This window comes from Pelophylax lessonae, assembly GCF_965119305.1.
Source record: "Pelophylax lessonae genome assembly, chromosome: 7".
NCBI classification, from domain to species: domain Eukaryota; kingdom Metazoa; phylum Chordata; class Amphibia; order Anura; family Ranidae; genus Pelophylax; species Pelophylax lessonae.
Window position 1 is genome coordinate 217,567,894 of NC_138774.1, and position 13,122 is coordinate 217,581,015.

Here is a 13,122-nt window from a genome sequence, read left to right on the forward strand (position 1 = left end):
TGGTCATTGAAGGTTGTGATAAACCTAACGCCATTGGTATTCTTATTTGACGCTACAGATCCCTTGGGACGGCTGGAAACAATCTGTTTGTCAAACGCCTTCTTAACCAACCCAGATGGATACCCTTTCTCTAGGAATTTTTGAGACATATGGACTCCCTGAGAGAGGTACTCACTATCTTTAGAACAGGTTCTCCTCAACCTATTAAACTGGCCCCTCGGAATGTTATTCTTCCATGATGGGTGGTGACAGCTGGAAAAATGGAGGTAAGAATTACCTCCCACCGACTTCACATGATTCTTACTGATGATGTTGCCATCCTCATGCGATAGGACCAGATCAAGGAACACCAGCTCATCCGCATCCAGAACATGGGTAAAAGCCAAACCCATATCGTTGTTATTGCAATGGGCCACAAAGGAGGAGAAGACATCCGGACCTCCATCCCAAATGAGCAGGACATCATCTATGTATCTGCCATAGTACACGAGATGTCGAGCAAAGGGATTGTTGGCCCAGATGTACAACTCCTCCCAGTGGCCCATGGTCAGGTTGGCATAACAGGGGGCAAAATTAGCCCCCATCGCTGTTCCTTTGAGTTGGAGATAGAAACGGTCCAGGAACGTAAAATAGTTATGTGATAAACAAAAATCCGTGCAGTCAACTATAAAATTGGCCTGCTCGGAATTGATGTTACCACAGCTAGTTAAAAAATGTTGAATAGCCCTCAGACCTATGTTGTGCGGGATCAAGGTGTACAACGAGGATACATCCAGAGAGGCCCACATGTAGTTATCCTCCCACTTGTAGTGGCTCAGGGTATCAATCACTTGACTGGAATCCCTAATGTAGGATGGCAAGTAGCTGACAATCGGCTGAAGAAAATGGTCTATATATACTGACAGACCCTTGGTAAACCCATCCGTGCCCGCTACTATCGGTCTGCCAGGCGGGTTTGTCAAAGATTTATGAACCTTGGGCAGGTGATAGAAATACGGAGTACTAACAACAGGGGGAAGCAAGAATGCTCTCTCTTTTTTGTCCAAAAGACCCTCTCTCCATGCTTTGTTGACCAAGGTCTGGAGTTCAAGTTGAAAGGCAGGGAGGGGATCAGATCTAAGCAACATATATGTATCAGGGTCTGACAGCAAACGATAACTTTCCTGTAAATAATCGAGTTTATTCATGACCACCAGGCTGCCTCCCTTATCTGCCTGCTTGATATTGATGTTTTTGTTAGCTGTAAGGTTTTTAAGTGCTTGTTTCTCTAGGTTGGTTAGATTTGGAGATCTTCCATTCTTGTGCGAATCATCACACAGCTGGGCTAGGTCTCTATACACAGCCTGATAGTAAGTCTCTATATAGGGACCCTTGGACCGAACGGGAAAGAAAGTGGATGCAGGCTTGAGATTGGTGTGAACAACCTCTGGATCCAAAGTGAACTCGAAAGAACCCTGGGGGGCACGCAGAGCTGTATTATCCTGCCGCCGTCATATGACGTCCGGTCAGGATAATACAACCACAATCTCGCCGTCAAACGCCTATAGAGCTGGCGGGATGTGGTTAATATATGTTTCTTGCCCCATTCAAATAGAACAAATGCACACGCAGTTTCATTTGGCAAATTATTATGCTATTTATTTTATATATATCAAGTATAATGTGTTGCACTCTTATTTTGTGAGAACCAATTGGAAAGTGGATAAAATTACACTCATAAATGCAGCACCCCCTAGAGTGCAGTCTAGTGTAGGAAAATGTATTTCTGACTCACAGTAGCTTTTGGTTATTTGTTTGAGGTTACTGTAGGCCAGGCTGGAGAGTTCTACAGGTCAGTCCTCTGGTACCTCCCCCTGGTTCTAGAAGCTGTAGGAAGTTTCTAGAAGCTAATGGGTGGAAGCAAAAAGGAGGCATATTTTTGGGAATCTTGCCAATCTCCAGGCAGGAGACCTGGCAGGGTTGCTGAATCAGCCCATAAATATTATTAAGCCTGGCCCACAAAGGGAGTCGGGTGGGAAGATGGAGTGCTGAGGCTGTGTTGTGTAGCCTAGGAGGAAAACCCAGCCCTTCAGGCTGGGAGCTGAGGAAGGAAGAAAGATAGAGGATCTCCATTACCCTGCAGCCTCTTCTAGGGGACACCCTGGCTAACCTGGGAAGCCCTAGACAGCAGGAGGCCTGAACAGCAATCTTTTCAAAAGCAGCAGGATTCCAGGGATAGTGTGAGTATCTATACACCCCCAGGGCCTAAAATGGAAAAAGCTGTCAGATGCAATATCCAGCAAGCTTTCTGGGACAGTGTCCACAAACTAAACCCAATCCCTTGTTTTGGGAAATTTCACCAAGTAGCCAGGTGGGCTGGTATTTTTAGGAGAGGGGACAAAGATATCCTGCAAGTTGGAACTTTGATAAAATGCCAGCCAGGGCACACAGAGCTCCTACAAAGAAAATTTCTAATGCCAATTCCAGAAAGACTTTTGCTGTGCCAGAGGGAATACAGTCGAAGATGTCATTTTTGTGGTGTACATAGTAAAGGAAGCTGTCTTCATTGTTGTTCTTCAAGTCAAGCTGGGCATCCTGTAATCCCTATACCCCATCCAAGTTGTTTTCCCCAAAAAAACAACAAAAACAAGCCAATGGACTGATTTCTGTCTCAGAATGAAAGTTAGAAAATGCATGTTGCTTGACTGTGCAGGAATAGGGGGACCCAAAAATCCAGCAACCCTCTAGGGGTAGCACTACATAATATACGTATTAATAAATAGTCCTACTTTTTTTTAGTTTACCCTATGATGTCAGCCGGGCGGTCACGTGACTGCCCATTGGTGATGTGAACAAAGGCATTTAGCTGCAGAATTAAAAAACACACACACACACACACACACACACACACACACACTTACTTTGTAGTACATCCTATTATTGCAGAGGGGCTGGCAGGAATTGGAATCACTAACTTTTTCCAGACGAAATAGCAGCAGGAGGGGCAGAGAATATGGCTCATTACACAGACTCCCGAGCTGACAGGAAGAGAGGGGGGGGGGGAGAGAGGGACAGAGGAGAGCAGCAGGATGATTGAGAAATGTAACCTGACCACGGTATCATGGATCAGCAGCCATTATTACCATAGTCAGCACACTAAAGGAGACACAGGAACAGGCCGGATCAACCAGGTATATTACAACATAGAAAGGGACAAATGGCACCGCAGAAGCACTATGCAGTTTAACATGCTATAAAGGAACAGGATCTTTATTTTTTTAGGGCTACGACCACTTTAACAAAGCCCTCAACCATGTTCTCTTCAGGTCTTAGGCCTCAATGCTTCATCTTCCTCTTCCCTATAGTGGAATAGCTGCCTATAGATTAGCTTTGCAAAGACAATGTCTACTGTCACACATCTTCCAGCATCATGAAGTTGGCAAAAACTGAGTATAGAATGGTGCTGTGCTAAAACTTTAATACTCCCTACCTCTAACATAAACAAAATAATAAACCCCACCTATTCAAAGTGTCATATATCACAAATCAATACATTTACCACATAACAATCTACTGTATCAACTGAATCCAAAGCAAATAACATCAATACCGTATATTGCAATATGTTTCCTTAAAGTGTCCAATCAACATTTTCATTTATAAAGTGTGATCCCCACCTCCACGTTAAATAATGCAGATATTCAGATCCTTTGAAAATTACAGTAGAGATCACACATGATCGGCCACAGTTGAAATGAGCTTGCCTTCTAGATTCAACCTGTTCTAACATACATTATATTAATAAAAGTATTGGGACGCCTGCCTTTACACACACATGAACGTTAACCACCTGAGTACCGCCCCAAGCAGATATACTGCGGCAGGGTGGCCCTCCTGCATGAAATCATGTACCTGTAGGTAATTTCGTTCTCAGGGTCTGGGGCACATACACACGCTGCCGGCGACCTGCTCCCGCTGTGATTGGACACTGCAAGAGCCAATCAGTGGGTCTGGTGGACGCGATAGTCAGAGATTTAGAGGTTATTATTATTTTAAATTATAAAAGTCTCTGAAATACATATGAATGTTATAATGTAATATGTTAGTTTTGAAGGTTACTTCAATATGTCTTTGTCAAGGACAGAGAAGCCATTTTGCTATGTATGTATTTCTATTCTGAGTTTCTATGTTAGTATGTTGGGTGGAGTTATGTGTCTTACTATAAACTCAAACCATATATGCAAAAGTTGGTGTTACTTCTATATTTAGAATTACTACTTTCTTGGCACACACTTTTTGCTGACATCGTCTTTACATATAGTATAAAAGACAACTATATCTACAGATCAAGCAGAGATGAGAAAAGAACATCCTCTCTCTCTCTCCTTTTGATGCGTGAAACCTTTATTTTTTGTTCGGTTTCGTATGTTTTGCTTTACTTGAAGAAAATAAACAACTTTCCTGAAGTATCGTGACAGCTGAGAAGTCTATTTCGAACATTTTGGTGAAAAATGCGGACCTGGATGAAGTATATTACTTTTTGACTCCAGTTAATGATCCTGCTACCAGGGGTGAGTTTTTTGTCTGTTTTCTCACCTATTGACAGCTTGCGGTTCAGCAAGGAGAAGAAACGAAAAAACAAAAGACCCAGCTTGTATGAGGATTGATTGACATTACCACCAATGGTTCTCATTTGGAAATCATTCTTTCACCTAGCAGCAAGAGGGACGCTGGTTTGAATCCTAACCAAGACACTACCTGACTGGAGTTTGCATGTTCTCCCTGTGCCTGCGTGGGTTTCCTCCGGGTACTCCGGTTTCCTCCCACACTCCAAAGACATGCTGGTAGGTTAATTGGATCCTGTATAAAATTGACCCTACTATGTATGTATGAATGTGAGTTAGGAACCTTAGATTGTAAGCTCCTTGAGGGCAGGGACTGATGTGAATGTGCAATGTATATGTAAAGCGCTGCGTAATTTGACAGCGCTATATAAGAACCTGAAAGAAATAAATCATGGAGTACGACTTGTCATGCGACTTTGCAGTCTCAAATAGCAGGACAAGTTGCATAAGTGTAAAAGGGGCCTGGGGGAGAGCCCATCTACATAAAGCACACTAAACTGCACTGGGACAATATAACAGGCAGCTATGGAAACAGTGTAACAGTAAATTCTTCACCCCTCGGGAATGCAGCTGATCAGCTGTGACTGTCAGAAAGACAGAGCAATGGGGGAGAGAGATGAAAAAATATACAGGCTGGGACAAGGAGTATAGAAAGAAGTGCATAGAAAGATACAAATTTTCAGAGATAAACTCCTGAGCAGAGATAACTTTAGAGCCAGGGCTGGGAGGGGGATTAGTGAGGGACATCTGTCTCTCTCTGCAGATAAAAGCTGGCAGCAGGGAGAGAAATTCGTTTTCAGTTGCTAGAGGAAGATTTTTGTAAATGTCGTTCATCATTAATCCCCCTGCCTGTGTGGGCCCCCTACAAGAGGACCGGTGCCCCGGTGCCCCCCCCCCCCTATCAGCAGCCCTGCAGCACAGAGAAATAATACATACCCAATTCAAACTCAAGACCACCTTTTTCTATCATTGGGCAAAGGGAACCATATGCACAATGCCTGGAAAAGTGTCATGTCAGGAGACAGGAGGGAAGTTTTTATGGTACCATGTGAAGGGTTAAGGTGACAAGAAGGGTGACAATAGCAGCCGGAGGGTGAGTGTGTGTTTTGGAGCCTGCAAAGTTTGCAGCCCCCTCCCCCAAGCTGAAAGACATCTAAGCAGGCACACATTATATCCCTATCTACATAAACATTCCCCAAGCACTCTGTGTGTCCAGATAAATGTGTAGTTTATTTTTGACCATTCCATTTATCCTGTATTATCCAAACTCTGTACTGTGAAAAGTGTAAACCCACCAAATAAACTTTACACACTATATACAAATTATATACAAAATAATAATCCCCAATAAACATATCATCAGGATTTTCAAGGCTATATGCATGAAACTACAATGATATGAACACTGATCATTTAGAGAAATATTTCTGTTTATTGTTATTTTTATGTACTCATGGTTAGGCTTGGTTCACAACTACAGGTGCGACCAGGTGTGAGCATGTTTTTCACACACGAGCAACATGGAAAAGTCATGAAAAAGTCCAGTATGGAGTGCACATTTTCAGATGCATGGGGGATGCCCTTAACAATTATTAGAACTGATCTGCATCTGCTAAAGTGCAGCACATTTCTGTGCCTGTTGGGAAGGCATGCAATTTTACATGCATTACTCACATGCATAGCTGTGATTTTAGCTTAAGGCTACATTCACACCTGAGCGTAGCGTTTTCGCGCGTTTTTACCGCGATTTTACCGCGATTTTTACAGCGATTTTTAACGCGATTTTACAGGCGTTTTTTGTGCAGGCGTTTTTAGATTGAATAGAAACCAATGGAAAACGCCTGTAATCTGCCCAAAAAGAAGCTCATGTACTTTTTTGAGCGTTGGGCGTTTTGCTTACAGCGTCAAAACGCTCAGATGTGAACAGGGGGCATTGAAATGAATAAGATTTGTCTTGTTGGGCGTTTTGAGAGCTGATCCTAGAGCAGAAAAACTTCCCAAAAACGCCCCAAAACGCCTACATGTGAACGGAGCCTTAGGGTCCTTGCACACGGGCGGTGAGCTCAATGGACTCTTTGAGCGGGTGCATGACAGCTCCATCTCCGCTTACTTTGCAGAGATGAAGCTGTCAGATCCCCGCTCTCCTCTATGGGAGATCGAATGATAATGGACCGCCTGTCCATTTGCATCCGATCCTCCAGATGGATGGAAAATAGGACCACATCGGATCAGAGAGCAGCAGGTGTCAGTGGACATGTCACTGCTGACATCAGCTGCTCCATAGAGGTACATGGAGCATCCGATCCGGTCCACCTGAAAAACTGACAGGCGGACCAGATCAGAAATCCTGTGTGAAACGGGCCTAAGAGTGTTTACTTTATGTGCTGAGTTTACACTTTTGATTGAACACAGTTTGGATAACGCAGGGTAAATACAATGGTCATAAAGTAACTTTACATTATTTGGACATACACAGAGTGCTTGGGGGTTGCATATTATATCTCTTAAAACAGGAGGCTGTTCTCCTTGAGCCATACTATTTTATTTTTTATTGTTTTATCTATTAGTGGATGAGCGCAGTAGTCTTTGATTATTATATCTGAATACTTCTCAGCCCCTAACTCCCCCCAGTTGGAATCACCCCCAAGCCACTTCATACATCCAGCTAACAGATATCACTTTCAGCTACTGCCTACCTCCAAGCTGAGAGACATCCCTTTCCATTCTCTACTTTACCAACATCCCCACAGACACTGCCATTGAAAGAAATCCCTCCACAACTGCCTCACACCCCCATCCCACTGGTGCATGGGGGGCTGCAGTTACCCCCCCCCCTCCCCTCCCCCAACAGGAGGATGGTAAGTGGATAGTGCAAGTGATCAGTGTGCAGCAGGAGGGGGAAATAACTGGAACCAACCTGTGACGAGACCAATCTTGCCCCATTGCATTGGAGGAGCCTGGTTGCCCGCCTGCTGCCTTTGGACTATGGACCAGGCTTTAAAAGACTTTGTTCCCCTATGTTTTAGCTGCTACGCTCCAAATTCCTTTAAAGAGGTTGTCACTATGTCTGCAAATTCAATGTGTATTAGCTGCAGATTGAGGGGGGGATTGCTTCCAGCAGCCCCCTCCTAAAGAATGTCTACTGATCAACTCAGTGCTTTTGTCTAAAATAGGACAGTATGTTAATAGAGTCTGAGACTATTGATAAGCATGTTAATGAGCTCACCTGGCTATAATTACACAGTCATTGTTCATGTGGTATTCTCAAAGTATATATAAGTGTGTGTTTCTTGCAATAAAAGAGAAGAGAGTTACTCTTGATCGAACCTCACTACAGAGCCTTGTCTCGTACTTGGGGGGGAATTATTGATGTGCTTCATGTATGGCAGATTGGAGTGGTCGATAGCTGTCCGGGTGTTTGGGAGTGGATTATCCTAGACGACTGTAACCCCTTTCATACTTTGGGGTGTCGTAACAATTGGTGGCAAGCGACGGGATCGATCCTACAGCCGAGGGACAGCTACAGGGGACACCATTGCTCTGGATTTTACAATTGAGGGCAACGCATGTCCCAGTACAGCGACCCTGACAGCACCAGCATGGAACCAGCAGTGGAGTACAGATATTCTCTGAAAGAATATGACCGTACGATGTGGTTACGGATGAGCTTCTTCGGACCCAATCCACTGGAGAGATCCAAGCGGTTCGCGAAGAACTTAGTGTTCGGGACTCTGCTAGACAGGGCAGAGAGAGAGGGCCAGCTGGCACGTTGGGAGGAACTCCAGCGGCAGGTACAGTTAAGGGAAGAGGAGAACCCAGTCTCCATTCCCCAGCGGCAGCCTGATTTATTGGGAATTGGGAGCCCAGTCTCCATTCTCCAGCGGCAGGCTGAGTTACAGGGGGCAGAGACAGTCAGTCCTGTCGCCCAGCAGCAGATTGATTTGTTGGGAATTGGGAGCTCAGTCTCCATCCAACAGCAGCAGGGTGTCCTGCAGGAAACAGAGAGCCCAGTCTCCTTTCCTCAGCAACAGGACACTGTATTGGGAGCAGAGACAGTCGGTCTCCCTCCCCAGGGGCTGGAAGTATATTTGGGAGAGGAGCTTGTTACCCCCTCTCCCCATTGGCAGAGTGATATCCAGGGAATTGGGAGCGCAGTCTCCATCCCTCAGCGGCTGATTGACTTACAGGGGGCAGACACGGTTGGTCCTGTCCCCCAGCGGCAGATTGAGCTATTGGGAATTGGGAGCCCAGTCTCCATCCCAAAGCAGCAGCTTAACATACCAGGGGGAGACAGTAAGCCCCCCAACAGTGCAGATGGGACCGTGGTCTCTGCACTCACAGCACAGGGGGTAGGGACAGTCAGTCCTGACCCCCAGCAACAGGGCTGTTTAGCCAAAGGGAAGACAGTCGGTCTTCCGCCACAGCAGCATGGTGGTGTATCTAAAGGCGAGACAGTCGGTCTCCCCCTCCAACAACCCGTCTCCAACCAGGCTACTTCTGTGGTAGCGCTGGCACCAGGGCAGAGTACCGCTGGTCTCTGCCCACTCAGCAACCCACCAAGGCAGTCTGCCAGTCTCCCACACAGCCAAGGTGAGGCACCTGGACATGGACAAATTTCTCCTCTACCCAGGTGTAGTGACCATTTATTGTGGGTGGGCTGTACTGTGTTTTCTGCTTTGTGGGTGGGCTGCTGGACTAACGAGGGCACTGACCGGCAGGAGGTCAGGTACCCTGTTAGTCTTTTTGGAAAGGGGGAGAGATGTGACGAGACCAATCTTGCCCCATTGCATTGGAGGAGCCTGGTTGCCCGCCTGCTGCCTTTGGACTATGGACCAGGCTTTAAAAGACTTTGTTCCCCTATGTTTTAGCTGCTACGCTCCAAATTCCTTTAAAGAGGTTGTCACTATGTCTGCAAATTCAATGTGTATTAGCTGCAGATTGAGGGGGGGATTGCTTCCAGCAGCCCCCTCCTAAAGAATGTCTACTGATCAACTCAGTGCTTTTGTCTAAAATAGGACAGTATGTTAATAGAGTCTGAGACTATTGATAAGCATGTTAATGAGCTCACCTGGCTATAATTACACAGTCATTGTTCATATGGTATTCTCAAAGTATATATAAGTGTGTGTTTCTTGCAATAAAAGAGAAGAGAGTTACTCTTGATCGAACCTCACTACAGAGCCTTGTCTCGTACTTGGGGGGGAATTATTGATGTGCTTCATGTATGGCAGATTGGAGTGGTCGATAGCTGTCCGGGTGTTTGGGAGTGGATTATCCTAGACGACTGTAACCCCTTTCATACTTTGGGGTGTCGTAACACAACCTTTTGTGGCTCTCACTGCAGCAACTGAAAGCCAACATCTCCTGCTCCAGCTGCTACAGTGAGAGCCACAAAGAATCGGTTCCAGTTATTTCCCCCACCTGCTGCACGGCCTCCAACCCCCACAGCATCCCTCCTTTCCTCTCCCACTGGCAGTAGTTGGGGGCACACATGGAGAACCTCAGGATGGAGAGCCGGAAAGGGTCTGGAAAATGTCATTTACCAGCTCCTTCCTTTTCTAAGTGAACACAGTGAGTGATTGATGCTGCTCACTCACTGTATTAACTGTGTTTACTATGCTTCAGTTTATGAATGGACAGGAGCCTCTGTCTCCTGTTCATTCATCTGCAGTGCAGCTGAGGCTACAGAGAGGGACTGGGGAATGTGTCCCTTTCTCTGTCTCAAAAGTGAGACTGATACCCCACCAAAGCCACCACCAACGTTGTGAAAAACATAAAAAAAAAAAATATTACATTTAGTTAAAAGAAAAAAACATTTGTAAAAATCAGACTAACAATTCTAATCAGAATAAAAAGGTACGCCCAATATGTGGCATTAGTTAGCCACACCCACTATGTGCCGCAGTGCACTATGCACGCCACAGGCCACCTTTTCCCTGTTAGGGGCCTACAGTGCATTACTTTGCCCATGATGCTGTTTAGGTGGCACTGCCTATGAGAGGCTCCTGATACCTTTACTGGGACACCAGCTTTAGGTCTCCTGACACTGCATGTCACCAAGCTAGGTGCCCCTCCACTAGGGCCTGCCACATTAAAGGATTGTAAAAGCGGAAGGTTTTTTATCTTAATTCATTCTATGCATTAGGATAAAAAACCTTCTTTGTGCAGCGGCCTCCCCAGCCCCCCTAATACTTACCTGAGCCCCATCCCTGTCCAGCGATGTCCACGAGTCCCTCGGCCATCTGGGACTCTGCCTCCTGATTGGCTGTGACACAGCAGCAGCGCCATTCCCTTCTACGGCTCTCAAAGTAAGTTGGCCAATGAGGAGAAAGAGGGGGCAGGGCCAAACCACTCGGCTGGCCCCATAGTAAGCTGCTTGCTGTGGGGGCATTCGACAGGAGGGAGGGGCTAGGAGCAGAGAAGAGGGACCTGAAAAGAGGAGGATCGGGACTGCTCTGTGCAAAACCAACTGCACAGAGGAGGTAAGTATAACATGTTTGTTATTTTAAAAAAATAAAATGGCTGCCGTGCAGTGGCCATCTTTAAACCTGGGGTCCCCATTAACCCCGAGTGCCCGGGGGCCCCATGAGTTGTCAGTCCGCCCCTGGTGTAGTGTAGTGTAATGTAGTTGTCAGTGTAGTGGACAGTGTAGTGGACAGTGTAGTGTAATGGTCAGTGTAGTGAACAGTGTAGTGTAATGGTCAGTGTAGTGTAATGGTCAGTGTAGTGTAGTGGTCAGTGTAGTGTAGTGGTCAGTGTAGTGTAGTGTAGTGGACAGTGTAGTATAATGGTCAGTGTAGTGGTCAGTGTTGTGGACGGTGTAGTGGAGTAGACAGTGTAGTGTAGTGGTCAGTGTAGTGTAGTGGTCAGCGTAGTGTAGTGGACAGTGTAGTGTAATGGTCAATGTAGTGGACAGTGTAGTGTAGTGGTCAGTGTAGTGCAATGGTCAGTGTAGTGTAATGGTCAGTGTAGTGTAGTGGACAGTGTAGTGTAGTGGACAGTGTAGTGTAGTGGAAAGTGTAGTGGAGTGGCCAGTGTAGTGGACAGTGTAGTGTAGTGGTCAGTGTTGTGGACAGTGTAGTGGAGTGGACAGTGTAACGGTCAGTGTAGTGTAGTGGACAGTGTAGTTTAGTGGTCAGTGTAGTGTAGTGGTCAGTATAGGAATCAGGTAGGTTCGTGTACTGGTTATGTAGGTCAGTGTAGTGGATAGTGTAGGAACCAGGTAGGTCAGTGTAAGGATCAGTGTCATGAACAGGTAGGTCAGTGTAAGGATCAGTGTCATGAACAGGTAGGTCAGTGTAAGGATCAGTGTCGTGGACAGGAAGGTCAGTGTAGTGACCAGTATAGGAATCTGGTAGGTTAGTGCAGTGGACAGGTAGGTCAGTGTGGGAATCAGGCTGGTCAGTACTATTGTAGGAAGGAAGTGCTAAAAGTCTGCAGGTTAGAGGGCGCAAATTATTTGCCTTGCCCTGGGTGCTGACAACCCACGCTACACCACTGGTTCCAGCCACACAAACAATACAGGGATTTTTTATCCATAGCAATGGATACATGCAGCGTGCTTGTACTAGGAATCGACCGATTATCGGCAAAGTCGATATATTGAGGGCCGATCTGCACTTTCCCCGATATATCGCAATCGGCCCCTGAGGTTACCAATATTGCCGATATTTCGAGAAAGTGCTTGCACCGGAGTGATGCCTGCAGCTAAAGGTACAAAAAAATTACAGCATTCAAAACAGCCAAACTTGGCGTTTTGAATTCTTTTAAGTGCAGAGGAGGGGTTTGTGGGTCTTTTAGACCACCAGATCCCTCAACTAGAGTACCTGTAAAAAAAAAAAAATGTCAGAAAATATCGATACCAATATGCGATGACCAAAATATCAGTATCGGCAAAAAAAAAAAACGATATCGGTCGATCACTAGTTTGTACCCTAGGAATGATAATATCGGGGAGTACCACAATGGGGCTAACAATCACAGTCTTCACTGGAACACCGGATAAGGCAAGAACTGAGAGTTGATTTTTTTTATTCATTAAAGAAAATTGTTTTTATGGTTTTAACACACTATACAAGGTTCATGCTTTTACATGATTTCACATGGACCTTATGATGATGAACACAAATTTTTTAGTAGTGTATAGTTCATGTGTTTCTTAGGCTGTGTATAGGATGGGTCCAATATTGTGATCTGATTTGTTCCACTGGTTGTTGATGCAAGAGGTCATCCTGACCAGTGGGCAGTGTGGCGACACCCACATCTAAGAGTTTTTCCTGTAATGGGATAGTAGTCAGGATCTTGATATACCCTCTTAAATTTAGTATAAAATTATATAAATACTTCTAGTTATAAAAAAAATACAACGACCCAGAAAACTTGGCTTAAAATTGTCCGCGGCCGTTTATTACTGGTTAAAATCAATAAATAACGAATTAAAACTCCAGACAACCCAGCCATTACAGCTCAGGCTGCATCAATAAATAAAACAATTCTTTTTTCAGCCTCGGTTCACATT